The sequence below is a fragment of the Podarcis muralis genome, chromosome 11 (genome assembly GCF_964188315.1).
Source record: "Podarcis muralis chromosome 11, rPodMur119.hap1.1, whole genome shotgun sequence".
Lineage (NCBI taxonomy): Eukaryota > Metazoa > Chordata > Lepidosauria > Squamata > Lacertidae > Podarcis > Podarcis muralis.
This window is the reverse complement of record NC_135665.1, coordinates 50,561,929-50,574,898: the sequence shown is the minus strand read 5'-3', so window position 1 is coordinate 50,574,898 and position 12,970 is coordinate 50,561,929.

Genomic DNA, 12,970 nt, shown 5'->3' with positions numbered 1-12,970 from the left:
AGAGGGCCTTCTCAAGAGTGGCACCCTCCCTGTGGAAAGCCCTCCCATAAGATGTCAAGGAGATAAAGAACTATAGAACTTTTAGAAGACATCCGAAGGCCATCCTGTATCACGAAGTGTTTAATGTTTGACATTTTACTATGTTTTTATATGTGCTGTAAGCCACCCAGAGGGATTGGGGAAATCCAGGCAGATGGATGGGGTATACATAATAAAATTATTATTATTATTATTATTATTATTATTATTATTATTATTATTATTATTATTGCAGATGGTGTGGTTAGGTTTGCCACAGGAATTTCACAATGGGGCACCTGACTTATGAAGAGTTCCACTTTATACACTAAAATAGTCTGCTTTTTATTTAGAATACTTAAATGTTGCGCTTTATAGCCCTGTGAGGCTGTCCAAGTGACAGGCAGAGTAATCATAACCTGAGAGGAACAGGGCAGTAGATACACTGTTGCAGCCAAGGCTCTTCCAGCTCGTGCCATTCTGGGTGGAAAGTGAGTGGTAGGGTAGTTGTTGTTTTTCCTTTCAGTTTTTGTTACACCATTTCCAGGTTGGCATAGGTAAGGAACACCAAGGAGTTCCTTTCCTCTGGCAGAAAAAACCCCCTATGTACCACCCTAACACACGTACCCTGTTACCAACAACCTGAGAGGGGGGATAGGATTGCTCTGTTACAAAATATTCTTTAAAATAAAAGCATATTCAAATCTAGGACCCATGATTATTCAGATAACAATTTATTGGTTTTCCACAGATCACCATTTGCTCTGATTCAGTGTTAAATACAGTGGTACCTCGGGTTAAGTACTTAATTTGTTCTGGAGGTCCATACTTAACCTGAAGCACCACTTTAGCTAATGGGGCCTCCTGCTGCTGCCGTGCCTCCGGAGCATGATTTCTGTTCTTATCCTGAAGCAAAGTTCTTAACCTGAAGCATTATTTCTGGGTTAGCGGAGTCTGTAACCTGAAGCATATGTAACCTTATCCTGAAGCAAAGTTCTTAACCTGAAGCACTATTTCTGGGTTAGCGGAGTCTGTAACCTGAAGCGTATGTAACCTGAAGCGTATGTAACCCAAGGTACCACTGTAAGGGAAAGTGCTGGGGCAAAAAAAGAAAAGGGGGGGGGGAGCACTCGGCGCTTTAAAGCACGGACCTGTGCCTAGAAACACAGCACAAAAGGAAGTCTAGATGAACCTTTAGTCTTCTCAGATTAAGAAGTATGCAGAGCTTATGACACAGTTAAATGTGTATTTGCACAGTCACATTCAGTTATTTCTTTTAATGAATCTCTTCTTTGGGATTAGACTTTTCATCTCTTGACAAATAGTAACATGAAAATCCAATCCCACATATCCAATTTTCATACTCTGCAAAAACCCAGCTATATTGCAATGTTTAGCCTTTACATTAGTTCTCAACTGAACTCTAGGCTCCTGTCTGCAGTGCCAAGGCAACTTATACAAATCTTTTCTAAATTTCCCTCCTGAATGATGCACACATTTCACCATGCAATTTCAAGCTAAAGATGACACTATTGTTTTGTTAATGTGAAATTTGGCAGGACAGCAGTGTGGATCCTTTTGTGTCAAGAAATAAAGGAAAGCTGTAATTTTTAAAGTGGTCCTCAAGAGCTTCTGGCACAATTGTTAGTTTGCTTCTTTTCAGGTAAAGCTATAAAAGATATTTGGAGTTGGGCCTGGAGCAGTCACTCATTTACTTCTTGGCAGCCACTTTTGGTGGCAGAGAAATAAAAGTACAGTAGTATTCTTACTACTTTTTCTTTCTTGATTTGCTATTGTTCCCCTGATCAAAATGCTCAGGAAGATCTTGAGATACAGAATGAAATCAATGAAGCATCCGAAAGAGGAAAAGTTGTAGTAATAGGTGACTTCAGCTACTCTCACATAACTTGACTACATTTGTGTTTCAGCCATAACAAAATGGTGGATTCTCTAAATGATTGTGCTTTGGAACAGTTGTCCATGGAACCAGCCAGAGGGTCAGTGGCCCTCGATTTAATCTTAAGAGATGCCCAGAACCTGGAGTGACATGCAAGTGTTGTTGAACCAATTGGGAGCAGTGGCCATTGTGCTATTAACATAAATGCAAATGGCCAATTGCCAAGAAAACCCAACATGGTGACACTTGACTTCAAAAGAGGAAACTTCCCCCAAATGAAAACATTTGTAAAGAGGAGGTTGAAAGGCAAAGTCAAGAGGGTCAAATCTCTCAAAATGCTTGGGAGTCATTTTAAAGCACACTCATTTGCTCAACTGGAGTATATATCACATTTCATAAAAGGTATCACTAGGGTCAAGAGGATGCCAGTGTGGCTAATGAGCAGTCAGTAAGGCTTTTGATGATGTCTCCAATGATATTTTTGCAGAGAAGCTGGTAAAATGTGGACTGGACAAGGTAGCTTTAGGTAGATTTGTAGCTGGTTGACTGACCAAATTCAAAGAGTGGTGATTAATAGTTCCTCGTCATCCTGGGAAAAAGTGGGCCCGTTGTTGTTCAACATCTTTATAAATTACTTGGATGAAGAAATTGAAGGGATGCTCATCAAATTTGCAGATGACACCAAACTGGGAGGGGCAGCTAATGTCACAGAAGACAGAATCAGACTTCAAGATAACTTTAACTGATTGCAGAACTGGGCCTAAACAGAATGAATTTCAAGAGGGGCAAATGTCAGGTTCTACACTTAGGCAGGAATAACCAGCTGTACAAATAAAAGATGGGGGACATCTGGCTTCACAGTAGTACATGTGAACAGGGTCTGTAAAAAGACCACAAGTTAAACATGAATTAACAGCAGTGAAAAAACGTAAAGGTGTTTTAGGCTGCATCAACAGAAGTCTAGACTCCTGATCAACAGAAGTCATACTACTGCTCTATTCTACTTTGGTCAGACCACACTTGGAGTACTGTGTCCAGTTCTGGGAACCACAATTTAAGAAGGATATTGACAATGTTGAACATGTGCAGAAGAGGGCAACCAAGATTATCAAGGCTCTGGAAACCAAGCCTTATGAAGAACACTTGAGAGAGCTGGGTATGTTTAGCCTGGAAAAGAGGACAATGAGAGGAAATACGATAGCCATCTTCAGATATGTAAAGGACTGTCACATGGAAGATGGAGCAAACTTGTTTTCTCCTGCTCGGGAAGCTAGTACTTGAACCAATGGATTCAAAGAAAGGAGATTCAGACTAAGGATCTGGAAGAACTTTCTGTCAGTAAGAGCTGTTTGACAGTGGAACGAACACCCTTGGGAAGTTCTGTACTCTCCTTCCTTGGAGGTTTGTAAGCAGAGGAAGGCCATCTGTCACGGATGCTTTGGTTGAGATTCTTGCATTGCAGAGTTGGACTAGATGACCATCAGGGACTCTTGTAACTCTACAATTCTGTTATTCTATGAACTCTTGTATTGAATACAGTTAGTGGGTCTGTAGCCACATAATAAATGATTGTTTGAATTCCACCCATTGAAAGGATTCAAAGGGAATAGGTGTCAGTGGAAAAGTCCTGTGGACCCTGAAGGCTAAAAATTGTATAAACACAAGTTTAGATATTTGTGTTTCTTTAAACTGGGACTGGGGGAACCATTTCCCTATAGCCATCAACTTGGATGGCTTTAAAAAAGAATTGGACAAATTTATTTAGGACAGAGCTGTGTTCTACTTCCACTGTCAGAGGTAGTATGTCTCTGAATACCAGTTGCTAGAAATCACAAGCAGGGAGAGCGCTGTTGCACTCCCATTCTGCTTCTGGGTTTCCCATAGGCATCTGGTTGGCCACTGAGAACAGGATTCTGAATTAGGTGGGCCTTTAGATATCTTCCCTGTGTTTTTATGGAAATGCAGAAACCTAGAATGACTGGAGACATTTGTAGAATGAAAGCAAGGACAGCCCTATTCAGCCACCTCAGTGCAACAAAAAACATGTACCCAACCCAACAGAATTTTGCTGAAATTTTCTGTCCACTTTGATAATGTTTGAATGCAATTTCTTTGCTCATTAATTGGCAGAGAATGGTTTAGAAGGGGAGAAACAGAGGAGAATTTTTCTGAATAGCACTAAATTTCAGCTTCTGAAGTATATTTGTTGTGTTCATCTGACTTCCAGAAAACCAACTGGGACCAATACACACACACACACACACACACACACACACACACACACTGGCTGCAATTCAGCTTCTTGGTGGTTCCTGATGAGGGATATTTTTTGCCTCTAATTAACATTGATTTTTGTGGTGCTGTTTTCCTTGGTAAGTGTGCTTTTGTTGCCAGTCAGCTTAAATACAAGAGCATCAGTTTAACTAGGCAGTAAATAGTATTGTTCCATTGTTCTTTTAAAGTTGCTTATATTAAATACTGCTTCATGTAAATTTAGTGATATTAATGTACTATTCAGTGACAGACAAATGTTGTTCAGCAAGTATCAGAAACAGTTTTTGTTTCCATTTGCTGGTGGAAACAACAGGCATTCCCCAAGCCCCCATATTTGGAAGGATTTGCTAATTTTTTGGAACCATCACATATGGAATATGTCATGTGTAATTTTTAACTGGATCCTGTGGAAGTAAATCAATCCAAAAATGTCAGAGTTGGACCAATTCCTACATTTTTGTACTGAAGATACAATACTTCCAAAATAGAGAAGGCTTGAAGAGTAGGTTTAGTTACTTTGGAATAATTGTTTTAATAATGAAACAGACTATTGCAGTCCCATGACACTTGAACCTAAATTCTCTAATGAATTTTTTTTTATTTTTTTTACATTTGATGTATTCACCTTCAATATTTTTCTTACAAGTTATGAAAAGAAAAAAGAATATATGTTATGCAATCAGATTTTCAGTAAAAAATATAGTGGTCTTAATTAAACACTGCAGTGTGCTTTTAGATCACAAATTTACAACGATCATCTACTAAACTTTCTTTATGCTAATAATAGACGGGAGTAAAGTCTTTTGGAAGGGGACTGTTAATGTAGGATAAAGCAAGGATAAAGTCCAGTGGAAGAGAAGTACAGTGTGACGACTTACTCCTGCCCCTTCTCAGTGTTCTATAATACCTTTCAGTTGTACAGTGTTTCAGAGTGGAAATATTGTAAAGTGGAATTTCTGAGGACCAGTTTACTGAAATCAGTGGTGTCCATCTTTAGCAATAAATTACACACATGGAAGTCTACCTTGTTGCACACATTTGCACAATCCCCAGATAACTGTGGGTGAAGTTACTGCTTTTTGGCACTGCAACCCACATGGCTGCACTGGTCCTTAAACTTACTTCTTTTGTGTGTGTGCAGATACCATCAAAGAAAAACACTTGGTATGTGTGGATATTGTGCACATGTGCTCTTAGCTATGGCCACTGTGCCTACTCTGTATCTTAAAACCTACATCTTTATTCTGCCTTCCTATGGTTTCCCACTATACCTCTATCACTAAAGTTGATGGTTTCTACAATAATGACAATGGAGGCAAAACAAAAACAAAAATAAAAAGGCAAGCAGGAATGGGATCTTGAAGCTCTTTAAGAAAAATAATTTTGTAATATATCTGTTTATTATTAAATAGTAATATTGATTTCATATGTATATTTGTTTGGTAAAAACTGTTTCTATTTTCCATGTTTCAGTTCTGATGAGTTAAAAACAGGTCTGAAGCTAAAACAAGTCCTTTGTCCAAGATTACAACTGCATGGTTCATATATTGCCTTCACATTGTCCATTCATGTTTCCAAATTACTTTGGGAAGGATATTGCCCAGGGATCAAAAGTTAGTGTATATTGCCTGCTGTAATGGAAGTAAATGAGTTGTGGGAGCACTAAAGGAAAGAATGTAGCATGGTAGGGAATGTTCTAATTCCGTGAGTTCAACATTCTGCTGGTTTCCAAAGGGTGGAGTGCATTCTTGTTGATCACTCAGCAGGATTTGTGATCTGTCTGCAGGATTATTTTTTCCCCAATGTTTCATTTGTTCCTCAGACAGGGTTTTTTTTGTTTTTTGTTAATACTATGTTGATACAGTTTGGAGTATAACAGATCAGCTGCCAGTGAAACCAACTCAGCTAACATTATTTTCTTGTTACCGTCATTCTGTATTCAACAGAGAATTTCTGTGCTTGGGAAAGTGTGGTAAAAAGAAGCATCAATGGTGTGGTGATGCTGATAGACCAGAATCTGAAAACCATCATCTTTGAAATAGAGAGGCACAGAAGAAGACTTTTAATGTTCCCTTCCTAGGGTGGCCACTTTGCCTTTGCTGAGAAAGAGGAAATGCAACACACACATACAAATAAAAAAAGGATACAGATTTGCCTAACATTGACATATGCTAATTTATATAGCTGTAAATTTAGAAATAATTACTATAATTTAAATGGAAATACAGTGATCTTACTAATAGTGGGTAAGACAGTGACATGGGGCCTTGTGTTTCTATTCAGTCTGCTGTCCAAGTGCTAATTGTTGATGGGCAGCCTCAGTGCTCCTCCTTGCTCTTTCTTTTATATTTTAAGTGGAACTGGACCACTTAGCCCTTCAGAGGACTGTTCTCTGTAAAGTAGTGCTTTCTTACACAAATGCTTTTGAATCATTCCAATGGTAAGAAAGGTATATAAGTTGGCAAACATTGCATTGGAATTTGTTCTTCACATAGATATTTTAAATATCCTTGAGCAGGAGCCAGCCCAAATCTTGTATCCTCCCCATGAGTCTTTCCTTAAAAATCCACATGAATAACCAGCTCTGGAACAATGTTTTCCAGCTGCATGCCTTCATAGGCATTCCGTTCAAGTCAAACCTCATATTCCAGTTAGTTCTGAGTATTTGGATTCAGTCATTCATTCCCACTGTCGGACAAGCAAGTCTCAAGCTGGGATTTTCTGACTATAGCAGTAACCAGCCTGCTCAGCCTGCCAAGCTTAGTTCAGAATTCAGTGAGTTAATTCAACATTCGTTGTTTAAAAAGGGTCTGCAAATCTGGTTTTAAAATAAGCTCTGGGAATATACACACTATACCTTTTAAAGTCAATTTAAATCACATTCCCAACCCCATCCCCCAGCAAAGAATTTGGGGCATAGTAGTTAGGGGGTTAGTGGGACGCGGGTGGCACTGTGGGTTAAACCACAGAGCCTAGGACTTGCCAATCAGAAGGTCGGCAGTTCGAATCCCTGCGACGGGGTGAGCTCCCATTGTTCAGTCCCAGCTCCTGCCAACCTAGCAGTTCGAAAGCACGTCAAAGTGCAAGTAGATAAATAGGTACTGCTCCAGCGGAGAGGTAAATGGCGTTTCCGTGCGCTGCTCTGGTTCGCCAGAAGCGGCTTTGTCATGTGGTCACATGACCCGGAAGCTGTACGCCGGCTCCCTCGGCCAATAAAGCGAGATGAGCACCGCAACCCCAGAGTCAGTCACAACTGGACCTAATGGTCAGGGGTCCCTTTACCTTTACCTAGTTAGGGGGTTAATGAGAATTATAACTCTGCAAGGGGTAAACTGGGGACGCGGGTGGCGCTGTGGGTAAAAGCCTCAGTGCCTAGGGCTTGCCGATCGAAAGGTCGGCGGTTCGAATCCCCACGGCGGGGTGCGCTCCTGTTGTTGGGTCCCAGCGCCTGCCAACCTAGCAGTTCGAAAGCACCCCCGGGTGCAAGTAGATAAATAGGGACCGCTTACTAGCGGGAAGGTAAACGGCGTTTCCGTGTGCGGCTCTGGCTCGTCAGAGCAGCGATGTCACGCTGGCCACGTGACCCGGAAGTGTCTCCAGACAGCGCTGGCCCCTGGCCTCTTGAGTGAGATGGGCGCACAACCCCAGAGTCTGTCAAGACTGGCCCGTACGGGCAGGGGTACCTTTACCTTTTACCTTTAAGGGGTAAACTACAGTGTGCAGAATTCTTTGAGGGGAAGAATGTGCTTTGAAGGTATAATGTGTATGCAGCCTAAGTTTGGTACTTTTCTCATGTTTGAATAAGATACTCGTGGCTTTTGAAACAGTGGCTTTTGAAAGTTGCATGCCTTAGATTAGTTCACCTTTGCATATTGGTTTTGTGTGATCAAGGAGACATTACTGAGATTACTCTAGAGCAGGCATGTCCAGCTCCCAAGAAACTGTGATCTACTCCCAGTATAAAAACATTAGCTGCTTCTAAACTGCTTCTGGCGCAATGGAACACTGTGATGAATGCCAGAGTGCATGGAAATGCCGTTTAGCTTTCCATCACAGCGGTACCTATTTAATTAACTTTCACTAGTATGCTTTCGAACTGCTAGGTTGGCAGAAGCTGGGACAAAGAGAAACACCAAAGAGAAAAATATCAACTGTATAGAATCTGTATTATAGAGAGAGACACACAAGTTAGGAAAACAAGGATAGCTGGAGTATCCCTGCACCTCAGCTTTGGTCACTGAAAGGCACATATTGATTAACAAAGAAATAACAGTGTTTTGTGTCCCAGCTCCAAGATGAGGAATATGATTTACAACAGTTTCTCATGACCTTATACATGAAGAAAGGTTAAGATCATTGCCATGGTCATGACCCCAGGATCATGGGGGTGGCATATGTCCTCTCCCAAAGGGTATAAGGTCTTTAGTAACTAAATGAGCTACAAGAGTCATTCAGTTCATCCATTTGCTAGGAGAAATAATAACACCATTTTTTATGTGACAATTTGGTGCAAAAGGGGGGTGGGTGGAACTGGTTCTATGATCTTGTTTCATAAGATGATGTGTTGGGCTCCAAGCACTAACTGAAGGAAACACCAAACACATTTGTTTTCCCACTGGCAGCAACAAACAAACAAATAAATATTGGGGAACTATGTAGACCTCTGAAATATCTTATGCTCAGCAGTGGCAACTAGCATAACAATATTTTTGTTTACTGAAGTAGTTGTTTTATATTTATTTTCTTGCAATGGTAAAGCATAATGAAATGGTAGGATCCACTTCTATACAGAAACAGGTGCATTTCTGAGAAGGCTATTTCTTATGACCTGGACACAGGCAGGCTGGTAATGCTGTTCTCCTTTCATAGAGTGACCCCGTCCAAATTTTGATGCTGAAGATGTGCCAGCTCACTATCTCAAAGATCATTTTGATACCTTAAAAAAAATTTCACATTACAAAAGAGAAGTGTGGAAATGCCAACAGGATTCACTGACGCAAATTACGTTGATGGGAATATTGTGTTTGTTTACTCTGTCAAAGGAAAGGATGGTTCTTAAAAGTTTCATGACATCAAAGATGAGGCAGAGGAAGCCATTAGAACCAATCAATCATGTGTATTCCTTTTCCAACACTGTTTATAAAGGAACTTGGGCAGTTCCTCTGTTTAACTGTTGTGCTAACAACTGAGGACATTCCTAGCATTGCCAATATAATCTATTTAGTTCAATATTGAAATTTTCATACCACAGTTCTGAAACAAGTTCTCCTATCTACTGAAATTCACACTTCTCCAAAACTTGTGATGCAGTTCTCCAACCAAAAATGTGTACAGAAATGTGTGTGTTAATGGGAAATGTGCATAAAAATTAATATATTATTGAAAACAGGATACAAAGGGCATTCTGTTAGGAAAATTGCTTGTAAAAGTGTTTGTATTAGCCCAAACCACACAAAAATGTGTACACTGAAATAAATTTGCACTAAAATACTGATGAATTTTCCCAAGGTTTTTTGATTTTAAAAGCCTCCAAACTGCTATAAGAATGTGAAGAACTGAATTTGGAACTGGAAAAATGAGAAACAGATATTGACAGATTTTTCCATCCCTACGTGATGCCCCATGTGGTTAATGAACCAATCCTGGCATCAGGATTTGAGTTCTGCTAGATATGAAAATTAATTGACTTGAGTGCTAAAACTAAATATATGAGCATCCCAAGTAAATATATTCCACAAATTTAACTTCCTTTATATAAGTAAATATAGCAGCAAGGTGGGGAGGGAGGGATGAAGCAGGAAGAAAAAGCTGGAATAGCTTTCCCACATGCAGCCCAAGGCAAAGTGAATTGTCTTTGCCTCAGCACCAGATAGCTCTATGCCTGCTATTTGCACTGGAAAGAAAACTCACATCCGCACCAATAGAGCTTTCCTTCCATTGCAGATAGGTGTGGGACTCCAATCTAGATCAGGACCGCAAGAAGAGAGTGGGTTAAAGCCTACCATCAGAATCCTGATCTGTCTTCTCCTTTCCCTGCTATTTACCCTTTTAAACAGTCATTCGTGCAATTACTAATTTTGTGAATAGTGTCTCCTTTAGTGTGATGGTAACCCATATCCTTGTGATGTGCTGTTACTATATCATAGTTCATTTGAAACTGGCACTGGTGTAGCATTAAAGGCGGGTGATAATCTTTGCTGTGAAGAGAAGGCAGAAGGTAATAGCATGAAAAGGCAGTACAAAACCATGTATGAATTTGGGAGTGGGGTGCTTTTATTTTTTGCTTATAGCAAAGCAAATCTTGTTACTCAGCCAGAGCCCTGCCTGACACTCCTGAGATTGATGGCAGTGGAATTCCTGTGTTTATATGGGAACTATTTAATTGAGAGTTTCTGCCATGCCTTCCTGTTTTCAGAATGTAACCCAGATTTCAGCTTCCTAATCAAAAGAAATATGGCATTGTGCCATAGACACATCCAGTTTTACTTCCAATAATTAGCTTTAGCTGTGTTTGCAATCTGTTTTGTCTATAAGGATTTCTTTCTTCCTAGAGCAATAATTATTTTAATCAAAGAAATATACATAACTGGGTTTTTAAAAAATATCATACACTTTCAGTATCTATGCTTCTTGTAATCTCTTTATTTAACAAAACTGATGTATTGTCATGAAGGGAAAAAATGAGGCAGATGAAATGTGATGCGTTATAGCAGATCTATGACAGGACCAGGGCTCAACCCAAATGTCCCATGTTTTTTCAATTTTATTATTGTGTGTGTACACCCCTTCCACCCTCCTGCCCTATAGAGCACTCAACCAGCTGGCTTCTTCTGAGTCTGCCCCACTTCTCACTCTGCTGCTAAACCATTCCTACCTGACCTCTCTGACATCCAGTGAGCATGAGTGACTTTCTAAAACAACAGAACTGCAGAGATGGGAATGTGCATGGAAATAATACCCTCTGGTTTGGAAGCTGCATACCTAAATCCCAGACATTATTGGAGCAGACTATGTTCCTTCATATATGATGAAAATACACTCTACTCATATTAAAATATATTCTCTAGGGAGAGCACTAGAGCATTCAGGTTCTTTGGAAAGTTATGAGTCCCTGATTTGGAAATTCGTTGAGGAAGGGAAGATCATATTGTATGTGGTCATCTGCAGTGTTTTCATTTGAAAGTTGGAAGGAATCACAAAAGGATTTGATAATATGTGAACAAAAAGGCATTATTATTATTATTATTATTATTTATTAAATTTGTATACCATCCTTCATCTCAGAGTGGTTCACAGCATAAAAAGACAAGATAAAAACACAAAATATACAATAAAAGCAAGAACAAAAATGAAACAATAATCCCCCCTCCCACAATCACATTTAAAAGGATATAGGATGTTAAGCAGCCCAAAGCTGGTGGAAAGGGAACGTTTTTGCCTGGCAACTGAAGGTGTAATAATGAAGGCACCATGTGAGCCACACTAGGGAGAACATTCTAAAAATGGGGAGCCACTGCAGTAAAGTCCCGTTCTTGTGTTGATACGCTCTGGACCTCTTGCGGAGGAGGTACATGAAGATGGATCTCCGATGATGATCACAGGGTCTGAGTAGGTTCATATAGGAAGAGGCAGTGCTTGAGGTATTGCAGTCCTGAGCCTTTTAAGGCATTATAGGTGAAAACGAGCACTTAATTGGGCTTGGAAACTAATTGGGCCAGGATCAGTGTAAGATGCTCAAACCATCTTGCCATGGTGACCAACCTGGGTGCCGAATTCTTCACCAACTGAAGTTTCCAAACCATCTTCAGAGACAGCCCTCTGTTGCAGTAATCTAACCTTAAAGGTTACATTAGCCTAGAGGTTACCAGAGCACCAGAGTTCATTTTTACTCAGAAAACCCATCCCCAATCTCTGCACTCCCTTCTGCTTTAGCCTTTCCTCCCTGTCTAACTTCACTGACATCATCCCCGCTTCCTTCCTTATCCCAAACTTTTGTCTGCTTTCCTTGAGTAGTCTTCCTATAGCAGCATTAGGAAGACTGGAGAAGAGAAGGAAAGGAAAGCTTTGGGAGAATATTATTAGCACTGAATATAATTAGCATTGTAATTAATTTATTAATCACCTTCTATACAAACATCTCAATACAATGTATTTTTATTTAAAAAGATTTATAAATAGCTCACAGTATAAAATATCAAAGCAGTATAAAGAAAATGCCACATTGAACCTGATCTGGTAGCACAGAGGCAGCCAGTGCAGCTGCTTCAACAAAGGTATAATATATAAACTGAACATGGATAAAAGTGTGAGTACGTATTTGGCTTTTAATTTTTTTTATCTCTCCCTGCTCTTTCATAAAAACATATTCATGCTTGATATTCAGATCTCCTTTAAGTCTGCTGTAAATTGCAAATTACAGAGTATTTGGCAACCAGATCCTCTGAAGGTCTCACGCTGGCAGCTCTAATTTGAGAAGCCAATCATGGCAATTTCATGCTCAAATTAGCAATGCAGTATTTTGTGTACATTTTTTGCATGGTTCATTTCATTCCTTTTAAACTGTCGGCAGTCAGTTATTTCTTCCACCGGTGCATTTATTCTTGCTACAATCCGTAAAGCTATGAGATAATCCACCTTTAACTTTGTCCTGTGTTGATGTATTTTGTGCACCTCAGGTGAACCCTTTTCTAATGGTAGCTGGATTAATGTAGGGGTGTAATATGTATATGTACTTACTGACACCAGTTTTCCAGCCCTTGACACCAGAAGTCACATCTGTGA